Source organism: Heptranchias perlo, chromosome 15 (assembly GCF_035084215.1).
Source record: "Heptranchias perlo isolate sHepPer1 chromosome 15, sHepPer1.hap1, whole genome shotgun sequence".
NCBI lineage: Eukaryota > Metazoa > Chordata > Chondrichthyes > Hexanchiformes > Hexanchidae > Heptranchias > Heptranchias perlo.
In genome coordinates, this window is record NC_090339.1 from 13,946,143 (window position 1) to 13,965,891 (window position 19,749).

Below are 19,749 nucleotides of genomic sequence, written 5' to 3' on the forward strand. Positions count from 1 at the left end.
TGCCCTTGAGAAGGTGGTGGTGAGCCGCCTTCTTGAACTGCTGCAGTCAGTGTGGTGAAGGTTCTCCCACAGTGCTGTTAGGTAGGGAGTTCCAGGATTTTGAACCAGCGACGATGAAGGAACGGCGATATATTTAGAAGTCAGGACGGTGTGTGACTTGGAGGGGAACGTGCAGTGGTGTTGTTCCCATGTGCCTGCTGCCCTTGTCCTTCTAGGTGGTAGAGGTCGTGGATTTGGGAGGTGCTGTCGAAGAAGCCTTGGCGAGTTGCTGCAGTGCATCCTGTGGATGGTACACACTGCAGCCACAGTGTGCCTGTGGTGAAGGGAGTGAATGTTTAGGGTGTTGGATGGGGTGCCAATCAAGCGGGCTGCTTTATCCTGGATGGTGTCGAGCTTCTTAAGTGTTGTTGGAGCTGCACTCATCCAGGTAAGTGGAGAGTATTGCATCACACTCCTGACTTGTGCCTTGTAGATGTTGGAAAGGCTTTGGGGAGTCAGGAGGTGAGTCACTCGCCGCAGAATACCCAGCCTCTGACCTGCTCTTGTAGCCACAGTATTTATGTGGCTGGTCCAGTAAAGTTTCTGGTCAATGGTGACCCCCAGGATGTTGATGGTGTGGCATTCAGCGATGGTAATGCCTTTGAATGTCAAGGGGAGGTGGTTAGACTCTCTCTTGTTGGAGATGGTCATTGCCTGGCTCTTGTCTGGCGCGAATGTTACTTGCCATGATTGCATGCATAAATGCATGATTGTAGGAATTAAGAGGAATTCAGAACTGTTGTACAGTGTCATTACAAGTGAAGCACTGTTCAATGCCTCTCTCCTTTTCTCCTGTTCCTCAAACTGCACAGCACATCCTTCTGCAATAACATCCTGTTGTTTAATATTTGTTCTCATCTGCATTGCTAAGCCAGCCACGTCAGAGTTCCTATTACCATTTAGCATTTTAACAAGCAGGATATCAGTCTCTCAAAAATTGATATGATCAGCAGCTTCCAAACTATGGTCCAGCAACCACCTAGAAATGGCTATGCTCAAGTGGACATGTGAAAAAAACAAGAAGTTATTCAATTTTCATAGCAGATCTCATATCCAAAGGGATAGCTCATAGCACTTTACAGGGTAAAGGAAAAACTGAACGTCGAGTGGGAAGGAAAAGCAGGAAAGAAGCCATGTAGGGAGTCAAAAGACATGGTCCAAGAGGAGCATTTTAAAAACCCTTGAAAACTGTGTGAGGAGGGCAAGGCGCAGGGACATAGGAAGTGAGTTCCAGAGGGCAAGGATATAATGGCTGAAACTGGGGGTCTTCATGCACAAAATGAATTTCATGAGAGTGTGGTGGAGGATTAGTCAGGTATGGGTGATATGTAGGTTGGGTTGGGAAGAGGGCAGAAGGAAGGGCTGGAAGCCATTGGATGTTGGGAAGACAGGGATCTGAGGAGGCAAGGACATTTGTGTAGCTGGCCTTGATTTTGGACATGGAGTTTACAAGTTCCTTGTTTTTGGGTCCAAAATGAAACACTTCCATTGTTTTTCTACTTTTTCCTTGGTTTTTGTGCTTCTGCAGGTGCTTGTGTCCATGATACTCATACCATAAAATAAGAATTAGCGTGTTATAAATATTGGTAGGTATTTGCAATTTGACATATTTCCTCCAACTAAATATTGAGAAGACCAAAGCCATTGTCTCCAGTCCCCGCCACAAACTCCGTTCCCTAGCCACTGACTCCATCCTTCTCCCTGGCCACCCTCTGTGGCTGAATCAGACCATTTGCAACCTTGGCGTCCTATTTGACCCTGAGATGAGTTTTTGAACCTATATCTGCTCCATCACCAAGACCGCCTTCTTCCACCTCCATAACATCGTCTGTCTCCACCCCTGCCTCAGCTCACTGCTGTTGAAATCCTCATCCATGCCTTTATTACCTCTAGATTTGACTATTCTAATGCTGTCTTGGCTGGCCTCCCACCTTGCACCCTGCGTAAACTTGAGCTCATCCAAAACTCCGCTGCCCGCATCCTAACTTGCATCAAGTCCCGTTTATCCATCACCTCTGTGCTTGCTGACCTACATTGGCTCCTGGTCTGGCAATGCCTTGATTTTAACATTCTCATTCTTCTTTTCAAATCCCTCAATGGCCTCGCCCTCCCTATCTCTGTAGCCTCCTCCAGCCCTAGAACCCTCCGAGATCTCTGCGCTCTTCCAATTTTGGCCTTTCGCACATCCCCGATTTTAATCGCTCCGCCACTGGCAGCTGTGCCTTCAGATGCCTAGGCCCTAAGCTCTGGAATTCCCTCCCTAAACCTCTCCACCTCTCCACCCCTCTCTCCTCCTTTAAGATGCTCCTTAAAACCTACCTCTTTGTCTAAGCTTTTGGACAGCTGTCCTAATATCTCCTTATGTGGCTTGGTGCCAAATTTTGTTTAATAATCGCTCCTATGAAGCGCCTTGGGACGTTTTACTACGTTAAAGGTGCTATATAAATGCAAGTTGTTGTTGCTATTGTAAAGCTATCTGATATAACATTCTAGCGTGTTGTACTATATTTGATTCACTTCCATTTAATCATGTTTATGTTTGACTCTCACTGCACTGTTAAGGGTTTTAATTATCTGGGAAGTAGATATTAAATGAACTTACAATATTTAGATTTTAAATATTGTACCTGGCTCCCTCCATTTTTGCCTCCGTTAGTTCTATCAATAAAAAACCTGCAAACACAATTTCTGACTAATTGTAGGGTTGTAGCAACCCCAAAGTTACAGGTGGTGTAATGTTGATAGTGAATGAACTCTGGCAGTTGTAACAACTTCCTTTTTTTTTGTTGCTCCATTTTACTACTGATTGGAGTGAGTCAGAAGGTGCAGGGTTCGAACCCCACTGCAGACAGTCCCGGTGGGTGGAGACCAGAGCTCCAGCTCAGAATTCTGAATTGACAACCAGCGGGATACTCGCATCTGGTGGGTGTGGAAGCCTCCCACCATATAGGACTAACCACCCTATTAACCCTATCAGCTGGTGTAACGATGGTTACGACCATGGAAAGAATGTTCATGTCACGGCCTGTCAAACTGTTAATCAGCCTGCGAATCCTTCCACTATCTTACATCCTTCTCTAAGAAGAGTGCGAAAATACAAAAACAACAACCACCACCAGTTCAAATCAGCAAAAAAAAATGTCAGTTGAAAAATAATCCTGTACAATGTCCTTAGGGTATAAAATAAAAACTTGAGATATTCAGAAAGTTTATAAAAATGTGGTTTGATAGTTAACAATATAAAACAATAGATTCCTTGGGTGCCAGAGTCTTGACAGTGTCATCAGGCTATTTGACACTGAAGGGCATCACAATCAAGCTGCATCCAGTCCTCACCAGACATGTACAAATGTGCACTTCCCAGAGGGGTCACTGAGTAGTATTCAGGGGACGGAACACTGACTGATATTTTTTTCCCTCCCTGGGCCATAGATATATAGTGGACCCTCAGTTATTATCCCTGCATGAGGTCAGCTTACAGCAGGGGTAGCGCTCTTGTTTTCTCAAGTTAGAGGTTTATGGGTTCAAGCCCCACTCCAGATGTTGAGCGCATAATCAACATCAGTGCAGTATTGAGGGGATGCTACCTTGTCAGAGGTGCTATCTTTTTGGATGAGCTGCTAAACTGAGACCAGTGACGCCCCCTCTCACAGAATCAACCAGCGACTCCCCAACAACGGCCCCTGCAGCCCAGACCAGATGGTCCCAGCGGAGCCCGGGCTGCAGCAGCGCGCATGCGCCGGCACATTCCAACATGGCGCCTGGTGCTGCGGGGGTTGCTGAACACTGACGTTGTGGGCAGAGAGTAAAGGGGGGGTGGGGGGAACAGGGGGGGGGGGAAAAGGACAGCGGATGAGGCGGCAGAGGCTCTGCAGGATTCGCTTCGCTACTTCGACGGGGAAGGGGGGGAATTCTGGTAAGTGGTCGGTGGGGCCGGGAGTCCCCACTCCTCCCTCAGGTGGAAGGCGCTGGAAGTTTCTGTGGGTCGGGGTCGGTGCCCGAGTCCCCCCTCAGCCAGGCTCCGGCTCTCGCTCTCCCTCCGTCCCTCCTCCCCTGCAGTCTCTCCACCCTGTCCATCCTCCCTCCCTGCATCCCCTCCCCCCCCCGTGGCCCCCTGCCCACATCTCCCCCCCCCCCCCACCGTGGCCCCCTGCCCACATCCCCCCCCCCCACCGTGGCCCCCTGCCCACATCCCCCCCCCCCCGTGGCCCCCTGCCCACATCCCCCCCCCCCCCCCCCGTGGCCCCCTGCCCACATCCCCCCCCCCCCCCCCCCACCGTGGCCCCCTGCCCACATCCCCCCCCCCCCCACCGTGGCCCCCTGCCCACATCCCCCCCCCCACCGTGGCCCCCTGCCCACATCCCCCCCCCCCCACCGTGGCCCCCTGCCCACATCCCCCCCCCCCCACCGTGGCCCCCTGCCCACATCCCCCCCCCCCCACCGTGGCCCCCTGCCCACATCCCCCCCCCCCACCGTGGCCCCCTGCCCACATCCCCCCCCCCCACCGTGGCCCCCTGCCCACATCCCCCCCCCACCGTGGCCCCCTGCCCACATCCCCCCCCCACCGTGGCCCCCTGCCCACATCCCCCCCCCACCGTGGCCCCCTGCCCACATCCCCCCCCCCACCGTGGCCCCCTGCCCACATCCCCCCCCCCACCGTGGCCCCCTGCCCACATCCCCCCCCCCCCACCGTGGCCCCCTGCCCACATCCCCCCCCCCCCCACCGTGGCCCCCTGCCCACATCCCCCCCCCCCACCGTGGCCCCCTGCCCACATCCCCCCCCCACCGTGGCCCCTGCCCACATCCCCCCCCCCCCCACCGTGGCCCCCTGCCCACATCCCCCCCCCCCCCACCGTGGCCCCCTGCCCACATCCCCCCCCCCCACCGTGGCCCCTGCCCACATCCCCCCCCCCCCACCGTGGCCCCCTGCCCACATCCCCCCCCCCCCACCGTGGCCCCCTGCCCACATCCCCCCCCCCCCACCGTGGCCCCCTGCCCACATCCCCCCCCCCCCCACCGTGGCCCCCTGCCCACATCCCCCCCCCCCCCCACCGTGGCCCCCTGCCCACATCCCCCCCCCCCCACCGTGGCCCCCTGCCCACATCCCCCCCCCCCACCGTGGCCCCTGCCCACATCCCCCCCCCACCGTGGCCCCCTGCCCACATCCTCCCCCCCCCCCCCCCCCCCCCCCGTGGCCCCCTGCCTACACACACCCCCCTCGCTCTCTTTCCCCCCTCGCTCTCTTTCCCCCCTCGCTCTCTTTCCCCCCTCGCTCTCTTTCCCCCCCTCGCTCTCTTTCCCCCCCTCGCTCTCTTTCCCCCCCTCGCTCTCTTCCCCCCCTCGCTCTCTTCCCCCCCTCGCTCTCTTCCCCCCCTCGCTCTCTTTCCCCCCCTCGCTCTCTTTCCCCCCTCGCTCTCTTTCCCCCCCTCGCTCTCTTTCCCCCCCTCGCTCTCTTTCCCCCCCTCGCTCTCTTTCCCCCCCCCCTCGCTCTCTTTCCCCCCTCGCTCTCTTTCCCCCCCTCGCTCTCTTTCCCCCCTCGCTCTCTTTCCCCCCTCGCTCTCTTTCCCCCCCTCGCTCTCTTTCCCCCCCTCGCTCTCTTTCCCCCCCTCGCTCTCTTTCCCCCCTCGCTCTCTTTCCCCCCCTCGCTCTCTTTCCCCCCCTCGCTCTCTTTCCCCCCCTCGCTCTCTTTCCCCCCTCGCTCTCTTTCCCCCCCTCGCTCTCTTTCCCCCCCTCGCTCTCTTTCCCCCCCTCGCTCTCTTTCCCCCCCTCGCTCTCTTTCCCCCCCTCGCTCTCTTTCCCCCCCTCGCTCTCTTTCCCCCCCTCGCTCTCTTTCCCCCCCTCGCTCTCTTTCCCCCCCTCGCTCTCTTTCCCCCCCTCGCTCTCTTTCCCCCCCTCGCTCTCTTTCCCCCCTCCCTCGCTCTCTTTCCCCCCCTCGCTCTCTTTCCCCCCCTCGCTCTCTTTCCCCCCCTCGCTCTCTTTCCCCCCCTCGCTCTCTTTCCCCCCCTCGCTCTCTTTCCCCCCCTCGCTCTCTTTCCCCCCCTCGCTCTCTTTCCCCCCCTCGCTCTCTTTCCCCCCCTCGCTCTCTTTCCCCCCCCTCGCTCTCTTTCCCCCCCTCGCTCTCTTTCCCCCCCCTCGCTCTCTTTCCCCCCCCTCGCTCTCTTTCCCCCCCTCGCTCTCTTTCCCCCCTCGCTCTCTTTCCCCCCTCGCTCTCTTCCCCCCCTCGCTCTCTTTCCCCCCTCGCTCTCTTTCCCCCCCTCGCTCTCTTTCCCCCCCCTCGCTCTCTTTCCCCCCCCTCGCTCTCTTTCCCCCTCTCTTCCCCCCCTCGCTCTCTTCCCCCCCTCGCTCTCTTTCCCCCCCCTCGCTCTCTTTCCCCCCCTCGCTCTCTTTCCCCCCCTCGCTCTCTTTCCCCCCCTCGCTCTCTTTCCCCCCCCTCGCTCTCTTTCCCCCCCCTCGCTCTCTTTCCCCCCCCTCGCTCTCTTTCCCCCCCTCGCTCTCTTTCCCCCCCTCGCTCTCTTTCCCCCCCCTCGCTCTCTTTCCCCCCCTCGCTCTCTTTCCCCCCCCTCGCTCTCTTTCCCCCCCCTCGCTCTCTTTCCCCCCCCTCGCTCTCTTTCCCCCCCCTCGCTCTCTTTCCCCCCCCTCGCTCTCTTTCCCCCCCCTCGCTCTCTTTCCCCCCCCTCGCTCTCTTCCCCCCCCTCGCTCTCTTCCCCCCCCCTCGCTCTCTTTCCCCCCCCTCGCTCTCTTCCCCCCCCTCGCTCTCTTTCCCCCCCCTCGCTCTCTTTCCCCCCCCTCGCTCTCTTTCCCCCCCCTCGCTCTCTTTCCCCCCCTCGCTCTCTTTCCCCCCCCTCGCTCTCTTTCCCCCCCCTCGCTCTCTTTCCCCCCCTCGCTCTCTTTCCCCCCCCTCGCTCTCTTTCCCCCCCTCGCTCTCTTTCCCCCCCCTCGCTCTCTTTCCCCCCCTCGCTCTCTTTCCCCCCCCTCGCTCTCTTTCCCCCCCCTCGCTCTCTTTCCCCCCCCCTCGCTCTCTTTCCCCCCCTCGCTCTCTTTCCCCCCCCTCGCTCTCTTTCCCCCTCGCTCTCCCCCCTCGCTCTCTTTCCCCCCCCTCGCTCTCTTTCCCCCCCCTCGCTCTCTTTCCCCCCTCGCTCTCTTTCCCCCCCTCGCTCTCTTTCCCCCCCCTCGCTCTCTTTCCCCCCCCTCGCTCTCTTTCCCCCCCGCCTCTCGCTCTCTTTCCCCCCCCTCGCTCTCTTTCCCCCCCCTCGCTCTCTTTCCCCCCCTCGCTCTCTTTCCCCCCCCTCGCTCTCTTTCCCCCCCCTCGCTCTCTTTCCCCCCCCCTCGCTCTCTTTCCCCCCCCTCGCTCTCTTTCCCCCCCCTCGCTCTCTTTCCCCCCCTCGCTCTCTTCCCCCCTCGCTCTCTTTCCCCCCCTCGCTCTCTTTCCCCCCCTCGCTCTCTTTCCCCCCCCTCGCTCTCTTTCCCCCCCCTCGCTCTCTTTCCCCCCCTCGCTCTCTTTCCCCCCCTCGCTCTCTTTCTCTCCCCCCCCCCCAATCTCTATATCTATCTATCTCTCTCTCTCTCTCTCTCTCTCTCTTTTCCCCCCCCCCCCCCCCTCTCTGTGATTCCATTCATGAGGATTGGACTCCATAACGTCGGGCTACAAATGCCACGTATACTTAACTGGGTTATCTGTCCCAGTGCCACTCGGGAGGGGAAATCGATTGCAAAGCCCCTACTGCACAGATCCAGCAAACAGCCAGCTTACCTGCAGGAGTGGACACCGCCAGAGCCTTTCACAGTACCGTACTGTCATTTTTTTATTCATGTTATTCCCCCCCCTCTCCCCTCAAATTATAGATGACTGTAATTGTAGTGCATGTGTACCTATCAGCAGGGCAACTTGTGTCGAGCAATTTGTTTGTAAAGATCCTTTCTCGACAGTCTTGTTCTTTTTAATTGCTTTATGCTGTAAAATATTTTCTTTATAGTTCAATGTGTTGCCTTTCCCCTTCCCTGCTCTGTAAAACAAGCCTTGTTTATCGTGCTTTTCATTCCAGATGTAACTGTAGTTACAGTAACAGTGCTCTTTTCTAAAGGAAAAGGAAAATGGTTTAATGTAATGTATGTGAAGGCATAAGAGATCATGTAATGTGTCGGGGGAGAAATCTGGTTTGAAGGTACTAAAACGTGGACAGTTTATATACTGTACTGTAACCATATGTCACCAAGAAGAATGTTTTGGCAACCTGAAGGAATTTCAAACTGTTTTGAAAGGGATGAAATATGTATGGTGATAACTGAATATATAGATGTGTTTTGAAGAAACACCATTTTTTAGTAAACAAAACTAAAGTCTAGAGCAGTTGAGGTAAAGGAGAAACCTGTTTTTGTTTTCTGATAACTTCTGAAAAACCAGCAAATTTAACAGCTGCAAAGTGTGGTCTTTATATATGTGCATCAAGTAAAATTACAAGTTATATGAAGAGTTGATCAATTTAATATTCCCTCTGGATTGCCAAAAATGCTTAGTTTCTTTTAGTAGTGACTCCATTCTTAATGCATTAGCTATATATTAGATGCTGTTGAGACAACAAGTGGTAAAGAGGTGGTCTTACTATCAGGACCAAATATATTTAAAAGCAATAATGATTAATATCCCTCCTTTTGGCCTGTCATTTTTTTTTCTTTTTGTTTAAACAGTGTGTTGATGACATGTACTACATTAAGGGAGTCACAGGCTGTCTGGGAGCTGATTCTATATTTGTAGAAATACAGTCATAAACACAGGATGATTCACAATCAAATGCTTGTTAATTCAGCTCCCTTACACTCCTGGGCTCAGTAACCCTTCCAAGCCAGTATCCTTGGTGATGCAGTCAGAACTTATTTAAACAAAAATATTTTGAAATCAACAGAACAAAACAAAATTTGTAGTTCTTTATAATTGGATATTTATTTTCCTTTAAGCAGTGCCCCAAAATTAAATATTTATTTTTTCAAAACTAGTATTTTAGGCATGTTATCTTTATCTACAGATGCAATTTTACATTTTAAGCAGCAGTTTGACATTTCATCTGTGGGGTACGTTGTCAGATGTCTAAGAAATCCTCTTTCTACATAATAACAACAATGATATAACATCTTTACTATTAAAAACATCCCAGGGCATTTCACAGATGGGTGTACAGAAAACAGAGCTGGGAAAGGAGAGACTGGGTTGGGGGCGGGGGTGGGCGGTGATTGAAAGCTTCCTCAAAGTGATGGACTTTGAAGAAGTATTTAAAGGAGAGGCAGGGTGGTTTAGGGGACCTGTTTAGAGGTGAAGAATGCTATCCTGTTAACTATAGATGAGTCAGCCATGACAGCGTGGATATTGAGTCAGGTAAAGATGCATTATCTCTTGCTCAAAATTATGCAAATAGTTCTCAAACTTTTCATTTCTACTTTTTTTGTCAGTTTTCTCCCTTTCATCCCCAATGGTATTGACTCCTTGATTGGATGCTTGTTTTGTATGCTTCGGCCGTCTTTCAGCACCTCACCTGAGAGGCCGTTCTTCACATGTGAGCCTGAACATTTGATTGTCAAGCCATTCAACTGCAGGGAGCTTCTCAGCCAAACTCAATCCTCCCTTTCTCTGGCATCCTTGCATTCAGCAGTGAGTTCTGGATAATGACAAGGAGCCAGAACCCTGGCTGCTTCTCCCTTCCCTAACCTAGGGGAGCTAATTCAGCACCTCAACCACTGCTCTGGCCCAGAATAGAAACTCGGCAAACACTGGGGATCGAAACTGCAATTTTCCAGGATTGTGTGTGGCTCAACTATTCATGGGTTTAATCAACAAAGTCATTGTCCCCACCCCACCCCCCCAGCCTGAGTCTTTGGCCCCGATTTTCAAAGGAAATGTTGGGGGCGGGGGGGCAGCGAAAATCGGGGAAATCCCGAGCGGGTGAGGAAGCCGGCTTCAACCCGCCGACGTCCCCATAGGTTCCCCACAGACGTGTCTGTGTGCGCGCGCCTCACGAATGTGGAAGTCGCGCCGACAATTAGTTAAAGAACCAAATGTTCCTCATTGAAGTACTTAAGGTCATTTATTTCTGAAACCAGGCACGAAGGGCTGGATCAGACAAAAATAAATTAAATAAAAAGCCATTGCACAAAGTTAAATGACAAAATAAACCGACCTTTCCACCCTGGCCCTGATGTCCGGTGTCCGTTGTGTCTCTCCCCATCCAGTGTGTCCCCCCCCCCAATCTCCCCGTCCGGTGTTGGTGTCCCCCGTGTCCCCCCCCCCCCCCCCCCGGTTCCGGAGTTCCCCATCCCCCCCCGGTTCCGGAGTGCCCCATCCCCCCCCCGGTTCCGGAGTGCCCCATCCCCCCCCGGTTCCGGAGTGCCCCATCCCCCCCCGGTTCCGGAGTGCCCCATCCCCCCCCCCGGTTCCGGAGTGCCCCACCCCCCCCCCCCGGTTCCGGAGTGTCCCCCCCCCCCCCCCCCCCCCCCCCGGTTCCGGAGTGTCCCCCCCCCCCCCCCCCCCCCCCCGGTTCCGGAGTGTCCCCCCCCCCCCCCGGTTCCGGAGTGTCCCCCCCCCCCGGTTCCGGAGTGTCCCCCCCCCCCGGTTCCGGAGTGTCCCCCCCCCCCCGTTCCGGAGTGTCCCCCCCCCCCCGGTTCCGGAGTGTCCCCCCCCCCCGGTTCCGGAGTGTCCCCCCCCCCCCCGGTTCCGGAGTGTCCCCCCCCCCCCCCCGGTTCCGGAGTGTCCCCCCCCCCCCCCGGTTCCGGAGTGTCCCCCCCCCCCCCGGTTCCGGAGTGTCCCCCCCCCCCCCCGGTTCCGGAGTGTCCCCCCCCCCCCCCGGTTCCGGAGTGTCCCCCCCCCCCCGGTTCCGGAGTGTCCCCCCCCCCCCGGTTCCGGAGTGTCCCCCCCCCCCCCCCGGTTCCGGAGTGTCCCCCCCCCCCCCCCCGGTTCCGGAGTGTCCCCCCCCCCCCGGTTCCGGAGTGTCGTCCCCCCCCCCCCCCCCCGGTTCCGGAGTGTCCCCCCCCCCCCCCCTCCCGGTTCCGGAGTGTCCCCCCCCCCCCCCCTCTCCCGGTTCCGGAGTGTCCCGTCCCCCCCCCCCCCCCCCCCGGTTCCGGAGTGTCCCCCCCCCCCCCCCGGTTCCGGAGTGTTCCCCCCCCCGGTTCCGGAGTGTTCCCCCCCCCGGTTCCGGAGTGTTCCCCCCCCCGGTTCCGGAGTGTACCCCCCCCCGGTTCCGGAGTGTTCCCCCCCCCGGTTCCGGAGTGTGTCCCCCCCCCCCCCCCCCCCCGGTTCCGGAGTGTTCCCCCCCCGGTTCCGGAGTGTTCCACCCCCCCCCCCCCCCCAGCCCCGGTTCCGGAGTGTCCCACCCCCCCAGCCCCGGTTCCGGAGTGTCCCACCCCCCCAGCCCCGGTTCCGGAGTGTCCCACCCCCCCAGCCCCGGTTCCGGAGTGTCCCACCCCCCCAGCCCCGGTTCCGGAGTGTCCCACCCCCCCAGCCCCGGTTCCGGAGTGTCCCACCCCCCCAGCCCCGGTTCCGGAGTGTCCCACCCCCCCAGCCCCGGTTCCGGAGTGTCCCACCCCCCCAGCCCCGGTTCCGGAGTGTCCCACCCCCCCAGCCCCGGTTCCGGAGTGTCCCACCCCCCCAGCCCCGGTTCCGGAGTGTCCCACCCCCCCAGCCCCGGTTCCGGAGTGTCCCACCCCCCCAGCCCCGGTTCCGGAGTGTCCCACCCCCCCGCCCCGGTTCCGGAGTGTCCCACCCCCCCGCCCCGGTTCCGGAGTGTCCCACCCCCCCGCCCCCAGACTCCCCGTCCGGCGTCGTGCCACCCGTCTCCCCCTCCACACCCCCCCCAGTCTACCCATCTGGCGTCCCGCCCCTGCTGGCAATGCAGCCCCTGCCGGCAGCCAGCCTGTCAATCAGGCTGGCTGCTGGGCGCAAAACCTGGAAACAACTTTAACCACCATCAATTACATCGCCATCGCGTTGGAAAAGGTAGGTTTTTTGATATGGGTTTGCCATGCACACCTTCACCACCACCCCCCCCTGCTGCCAACCTGCCACCATTTCAAAATTGAGCCCTTTAAGTTTTACGAAATAGGAGCAGGAGTAGGCCACGGCCCCTCGAGCCTGCTCCGCTATTTAATAAGGTCACGGATGATCTTCGACCTGAACTCCATTTCCCTGCCCTATTCCCATATCCCTTGATTCCCTTAGAGTCCAAAAATCTATTGATCTCAGTCTTGAATATATTCAACAATTGAGCGTCCACAGCCCTCTGGGCTAGAAAATCCAAAGATTCACAACCCTATGAGTGAAAAAATTTTTCCTCATCTCTGTCCTAAATGACTGACCCCTTATCCTGAGACTATGCCCTAGTTCTGGACTCTCCAGCCAGAGAAACAGCATCTCAGCATCAACCCTGTCAAAACCCCCTCTGAATTTTATACCCCTCTGGTTTCAATGAGATCACCTCTCACTCTTCTAAACTCCAGAGAATATAGGCCCATTCTACTCAATCTCTCCTCACAGAACAACCCTCTCATCCCAGGAATCAATCTAGCGAACCTTTGTTGTACCTCCTCTAAGGCAAGTATATCCTTCCTTAGGTAAGGAGACCAAAGCTGTACAAAGTACTCCAAGTGTGGTCTCACCAGAGCCCTATATGGTTGCAGCAAGACTCCTTACTCTTATACTCCAACCCTGTTGCAGTAAAGGCTAACATACTTGCCTTCCTAGTTGCTTTAATTGTTTTAATTTATTTCTGATCTCAACTTGGCAACACAAATAACACAACATATACATAATAGTTACACAACAACCAGCATGGTGAGGGAGATTTGCAATGCTCCATCAATCCTGTCATCTAGTTCTTCCAAACCATGCTACAGCCAAACCATGGTATAGCATGCCTACAAGTATGCAGTAGTACAGCTCCAAGTGTCAGAGGGAACTGGAGCACTAGTGCATTGGCCAATTCCACCTGGCCATAAATGCTAAAATTACTGCCACATACCTGTAGGCCTAAGGAGATTCAAATTTGAGTAAGTAGCTTCGTGCCTAGGCAGGTCCTGATGCCATTGAACATGTGCTTGCTTCAGCAGAACAGCTGTGGTCACCCACCACTGGGTTGTGACCAACAGTGGTAAAGGTTTATAGATTTTCCAAGTTACATCACCAATTTGTTACCAAATTTATGCTGATATGATTTTGCCAAACTTGTGCCACAGCATTTGACCAACTGCACATATTGTCACACTTCAGACTAGTTCAGTTATTGTGTTGAGATTTGACCCTAAGATCTTGTGTTGTCCGTTATCTTGATACGCTATAGATATTGAATACTGGTTCATTATTAATCTATGCAGGTGATTGCTCTTCCTGTTGTCTTTTCAGTATTGCTTTAGGTTCTTGGTGCAACCTTTTGCTGTCTGCAAACTCACTATGTAGTTCTACCCCTTCTGAGTGGCTTTGCTCCTGTTTAGGACTCACCAGGTTTTCCTTCTTGTGCTTACTGCATGCCTGCAAGTGCTCATTCATCACATGTTGACACTGCTGTTCTCTTTGGGGCTTATCTGCCTTTAACTTCTAGTAGCATCTTTGGTTTCCTCCTTCTGGAGACCATTTTGATGCTCCCAGGTCTGAACACTGCAGAAGTTCTGTGTTAAACTGTAATTTTTGTATTGGTCCAAGGCGCTTTCCACTTTGAACTGATGCTACAGTTGTCGTGTAAATCTGAAACCAGGGCCTGGCCTGACTGAGGAAAACCAGTGGCAAGCTCCCTGGAGGAGAGAAACTGAAACCGCTTCCATTTGACACCTTACGGAGTATAAATCCAACGTGTTATCAAGCCAGGTCTCTTGACTCTCCTGGACACTTTTTACACCTAACTGTAATTAAGTTAAATGTTTGGGCAGTGCAGATGTTGCCACTCACACTGTTTAAACATTTAACGTTTAGTTACTGGGAAAGGAGCTTTGTGCATGCATTATTCAAGTTTTACCCTGGCAGTGTCAACAGGATACAGTGCAAATGCACCCTTATATGTCCTGCTTTTCTGGTTTGGTGTTCTCTTGGCACATTTCCAGTGCTTTCTTGACTGAGGCTGAAATTGCATGGCTCTATTGCTGGTGCAGGTATATTTATGATGTCATTTTAGCTCAGTTGGCAGTACTCTCCTCTGATTGATTGTGGGTTCAAGCCTCATTCAAGGGCTTGTGCACATAATCTAGGCTCATAACACAACACTGCTTCAGTGCAGAACAAAGGGAGTGCTGCACTGTTAGTGATGCTGTCTTTTGGATGAGATGTTAAATTGAGGCTTGTCCATCTACTATGGTGGACTTTATTAAAAAAAAATGCCAGAACTCTCAGACAACCAGGAAGCTTTCAGGGTCCTGACCAGCATTCATCTCTCATTTAAAACCACTAAAATAATTAACTAGTTATTAATCTTATTGGTGTTTGGAAGATCTTGTACACAAATTGGCTGCTCTTTTGCTGATATAACAGTGGCTATATTCTTTTCAAAAAGGCAATTAATTACTTGTGAAGATCTTTGGGATGCCCTGAGGACGTGAAAAGCTCTGTATAAATGCAAATAACCGTTTTTGTACGTCACTGCAATTTCATTCTTCAATCTCCGATCCACATTTGCATCGAGTGAGGCTCCGTGCCGAATTGTGGCACCTTTCAATTTCAGCACTTGCATCTCATCCTCACCTATTTAGTGCTGGTCTAATTATTAGAGCTACAGAACGCTTGTCAAGGATGCCGTTTTACTGTGCTCTGCCTCATTAGATATTGGATCCAAGCTACCTTTTTCAAGAAGTAAGCTACCAAACAACTGAGTTCCTCTGACTGCTTTTCCAGAAAATTGTACAAGACGATAAAAAGTTGTGATGACTAGGAGTCTTTCAAAAAAGTTATTTGTGATTATTGTAAGATGGCCGTAATGAGGTGAGTCAAACACATTTTTGATCTTGGGATTAGTTGGCTAGAAATATTATAGGGGATCTGAAAATGTTGGGTTGATTCTTCAAATATGATGACTGTGGACAGATTCTGCATCCATTCATTTTAGTATAGGAATCAATGAAGTAAAGAAATATTAGCAAAGCAAAGAATGAATACCTGCAAGGGATCTGGATTAGATGAGGTATGTGAAGGATTCTTAAAGGAAATAAGAAAGAGATGGGAAAGGTATTTTTGGATTATTTTGAGAAACTCCATAAACATGGGTGGTACCTGAGGGATAAGAGATGGCAAGTATTATATTGGTACTCAAGCAGGAGTGAGATGCAAACTTGGACATTTTTGAGCAGGTCTACTCACAGCTGAAATGGGGAAATGCCTAGAAGCATTGTGTGCAACACTATCATTGTTCTCCTAAAGAGCAGGGAGACCAAAAAAGTCACCTTGGATTTAGTAATAGGTCACGCTCTGTTAACTATAACAAATCCTTGAGACTAAAGTAGTGATTGATTGGAGGGGTATCCAATGATATCATTTAGTTCAATTTTTCAGAAGGCATTTGATAAAGTTCCACACGTGAGACTGTAATGAAGATTAAGGCTCATGGAATTGATCATTTAGTTAGCTGGATTGATCAGTGCCTCACAAATAGATAGTTCATGCTATTAATAAATTATTTGGGTAATATTATAAAATCTGCTGATATCAAGCTATGCGGCCAGGTGACATCAAGTAAAAGGGAGATAAACAGCCCGGAAAAGAGATGTGGATCAATTAAGCAGTGGTGTTAAGGAATGACAGATGGATTCAAATGTAAGTTGATGCATATTGGAGCAGGAAGAAAAATGTATAAAGAATGGAGGATGTCCATTAACAAAGGTGGGGAAAGAAAAGAATTTGGATGTGATTATTGATTACTCACTGAAGATTTCCAGTCAATGTGCCAACAGAGCTAGTCAAAATCTCAGATGCATCTTGAGGACATTGATTATAAGTCAAAAGTTCTTCTATAAATCACTACTGAGGCCAACATTTGAGTTATCTTGTTCAGGTTTTGGCATCCTATCTTAAAAAAGGATGTTAATTGGAATGTATTCAGATGAGAAGCAAGGATTTAGTACTCTCAAATTATGAGGCAAGATTCACAGAGCTGAACTTTCTTTCATTGGAGAGAAAAAGAATGATGGAACATTATCCAGGTCTTTAAAATGTTGAGCTGCATAGATGGTATAGAAGTCAGTAAGCTATTTCACTTGGTCTATGACTGCCGAACCTGTTTAACTTAAAGGGCAGATAATTGCAGGCTGGCAAGCCCAGAATCAGAATTTTTATCCCAGTAAGAAAATAAATTTAGGTTGCTCTTTCGGGGCCGTCTTGAATGCAAGTAATATATGTATGGACATTGTTGAAAGCAAGACTCTAAAGGAGCCATAATAGGGGTGGTGTGTGCATGTTTTTAAATTAAAGGATCCTCATTTTCTGCACTCCAGCAAGTCATTTGACTGAAAGAGCAGCTCCTGGAATGTAGGAAATTTGAACCCACTCTTGTTGGAGTCATGCCACTGTGTCTCTCTTTGGAGTCAGGAATTTGAAGTCTTTGCAATAGTTAGGGTTTAGAGAAAGATGAGCTCCAGTAACTGCAGCATCCTGAGTGGTACAGCCAGCCAGTGGATTCAGGGCTTGTCACACCAGTGTTGTGTTCCTAAGTACGATCTCAGTTTATATTCAGTTCCTTGCCAGTTAGAGAGAGCTGGTCTATAAAACTATTGACCAAAAGCTGTGTTCCAGAATTTGTTTAGTATCATATTCAGTTTATGCAATCGCATTTTCCCCACGTTTTATTTCAAGAAACCAAACATTATAAACAAATCGATTATAATTTGAAACAGGATACCTGGTAAACATTAACCAATTAGCAGTCCAGTGGAAAATTTTCAAAAAAATTTTAACAAAAGAAATGTTGTACACTCATTCTCACACTGATAAACTATTGTACAAATAGCTACAATTAGGTTGATGTGATGTGGAGATGCCGGTGATGGACTGGGGTTGACAATTGTAAACAATTTTACAACACCAAGTTATAGTCCAACGATTTTATTTGAAATTTACAAGCTTTCGGAGGCTTCCTCCTTCCTCAGGTAAATGTCAGGAACTCCTCGAAGCCTACGCATTTATAAATCACAGAACAATACATGGTGATTACAGATAGTCTTTGCAACTGCCCGTTGCCAAGGCAATCTCAGTGTTCAGACAGAGAGGTGTTACCTACAGAGCCCCCGAATATACAGTCAAACAAACAGAAAAAAAAAGAGAGAGAGAGAGGCAGAAACATCCGGAAGGCAGAGAAGGCCAGCAAATGACCCGTTATATTAAAAACAGATAGCTTTTGTTTGCTGGTGGGGTTACGTGTAGCGTGACATGAACCCAAGATCCCGGTTGAGGCCGTCCTCATGGGTGCGGAACTTGGCTATCAATTTCTGCTCGACGATTTTGCGTTGTCGTGTGACCTTCGGGTAAGCGTACTCCAAGGCGGCCTTCGAGACACACGACAACGCAAAATCGTCGAGCAGAAATTGATAGCCAAGTTCTGCACCCATGAGGACGGCCTCAACCGGGATCTTGGGTTCATGTCACACTACACGTAACCCCACCAGCGAACAAAAGCTACCTGTTTTTAATATAACGGGTCATTTGCTGGCTTTCTCTGCCTTCCGGATGTTTCTGCCTCTCTTTTTTTCTGTTTGTTTGACTGTATATTCGGGGGCTCTGTAGGTAACACCTCTCTGTCTGAACACTGAGATTGCCTTGGCAACGGGCAGTTGCAAAGACTATCTCTAATCACCATGTATTGTTCTGTGATTTATAAATGCGTAGGCTTCGAGGAGTTCCTGACATTTACCTGAGGAAGGAGGAAGCCTCCAAAAGCTTGTAAATTTCAAATAAAATCGTTGGACTATAACTTGGTGTTGTAAAATTGTCTACAATTAGGTTAACACACCTAGTTTGAGGCAGATATGGAGTGGAGGCAGCACAGCTGGAGAGTGGCTTCTTTGTTTTTTTTTAATTGTTACATCAACATTTCTCCTTTTAAAATTAGTTTTAAAGAATTATTAGCCTGTGTCTTGTTGAATATTTTTAAATAGACGAGGTTGATATCAGGGGACTGTTTTGACCTGGTACTGAACAAGTAATTGCGATGAATTGATGTGTTTTTTTTAAGGAGTGTTAAAACTACAAACTCGGCCAATACTTGGCCAGATTATATTATTGCTGAGCTTCCAATGGTTTCTTTAATGCAGACATGTTGTACTGACATCAGTTTTCTAACTTAGCTGTGCTGCACTGCTCATATTTGGAAAATGCAGCCAAATTCTAATGCAGACTGAATTTTTAGTGGCAACTATTGTTGACCCTTGTTATATTCATGGGTTATAATTTTTTGGGGACTTTTTTGACAGAAGCATTACAGGGAGAGTTATCACATTATGCATGATTACCTATATGGAACAGACTCCCAGCAAAGCAGTTGATGCTGTGTCCATTAACTCCTTCAGGAATAGACTTGGATAAATATCTGGTTTGGAATGGGATTGAATGTCATAAAAGGCGTGTAATAGATGCACATTTAAGTTGCATGTTCGGAGGCTGACGTGTATGGGCCGGCTCTCTACATTTGCACTACTAAGTTTGGGTTTCTTATCCTGTGGCAGAATTGCAGATCTAGAAAAAAGCAGACCTACAACCCTTCCACAGTTTTAGCAGTGCAAATGTATGAGAGCAGATGAACGAACACATTCTCTCTGCGATCTATCCTAAACAAATGGCAATGTAAAAATGCCTAAAGGCAGGTATAGAGTGAGATAATCAAATACTTCATGGAATGTGATAGTTCCTGTGCTATTTCGGAGCTGAATGACTTCATTGTGTTTCTGGTTTCCTTATGGTCTAAGATTTCTAATTCTAGCATAAACCATTTCTCTACAAGTCACGCGCATAAGAAAATATGGGATGAAAAAGTGTCAGTTCACTTCATTTAGCATGGACTCTACCCACCTTAATCTGATGAAGGAGATGTATAACCACAGGTTTTGTAAACCTTGAATGTTTCCATGTATCAGGCTTTCATTGGCCGAGCAGCACAGTGAATAACTCAACGATAATTTGACTATCTGCAGCTCCAGATGCTATTTTAAGCTGATTAAGGAATCTGTCCTTACCAAGAAGGTCCCACATTGAATTCGTGATTTGTGTTGGGTTAGCTGATTTCCAGTTGGAATGATGGTAAAGGTGTACAGTTGGCCTTCGCTTCCCTCAGTTGTGCATGGGGAGTTCAGCCAGTGTTCCCACTCCTGATTACCATCCAGTAACTTCTAAATAAAAAATACGCGTGTGTATGTTGGATGTGGGCTGGATCCACACAGCTGCCTCCCACAGAGCTGAATTGTACACTTGGCTTGCACTTTGCCCAGGTCAGGACTGCTAGCGCCCATGGGACTGTACAACAGTGATTAAATTGGGGGACATACACTATAATTAAATGCAATAAATACCATTGACTTTTATTTGACAGAATTGGTACTCATTATATTTTTAGTTAATAGCAGTTCAAAACTCTCACCATTTCTGCTTTTATTTCTGTGACCACACTTCAGTTCTCTCTATTGTGCTAGAATGATTTACAGAGGCCTCTTGTAAGATTAATCTCACTCAGACAAATTGCACAATGCCACTTGTACTAAATGGAAAATGTA

The 19,749-nt window shown here is 50.9% G+C and overlaps 1 protein-coding gene across 2 annotated transcripts in view; it reads left to right on the top strand.

Annotated features, from left to right (window-relative positions):
• Nucleotides 1-3,888: 3,888 nt before the first annotated feature.
• LOC137332878 (fibronectin type-III domain-containing protein 3A-like) overlaps nt 3,889-19,749 on the top strand; it is a 145,459-nt gene continuing 129,598 nt past the window's right edge. The window contains exon 1 of one of the 2 annotated variants that reach the window (XM_067996859.1): nt 3,889-3,955. The gene's annotated coding sequence lies outside the window, so the exon portion shown is untranslated. Of the gene's footprint in view, nt 3,956-7,720; nt 7,828-19,749 lie in introns of those variants that run through there. The other variant, XM_067996857.1, reaches the window with a different exon arrangement.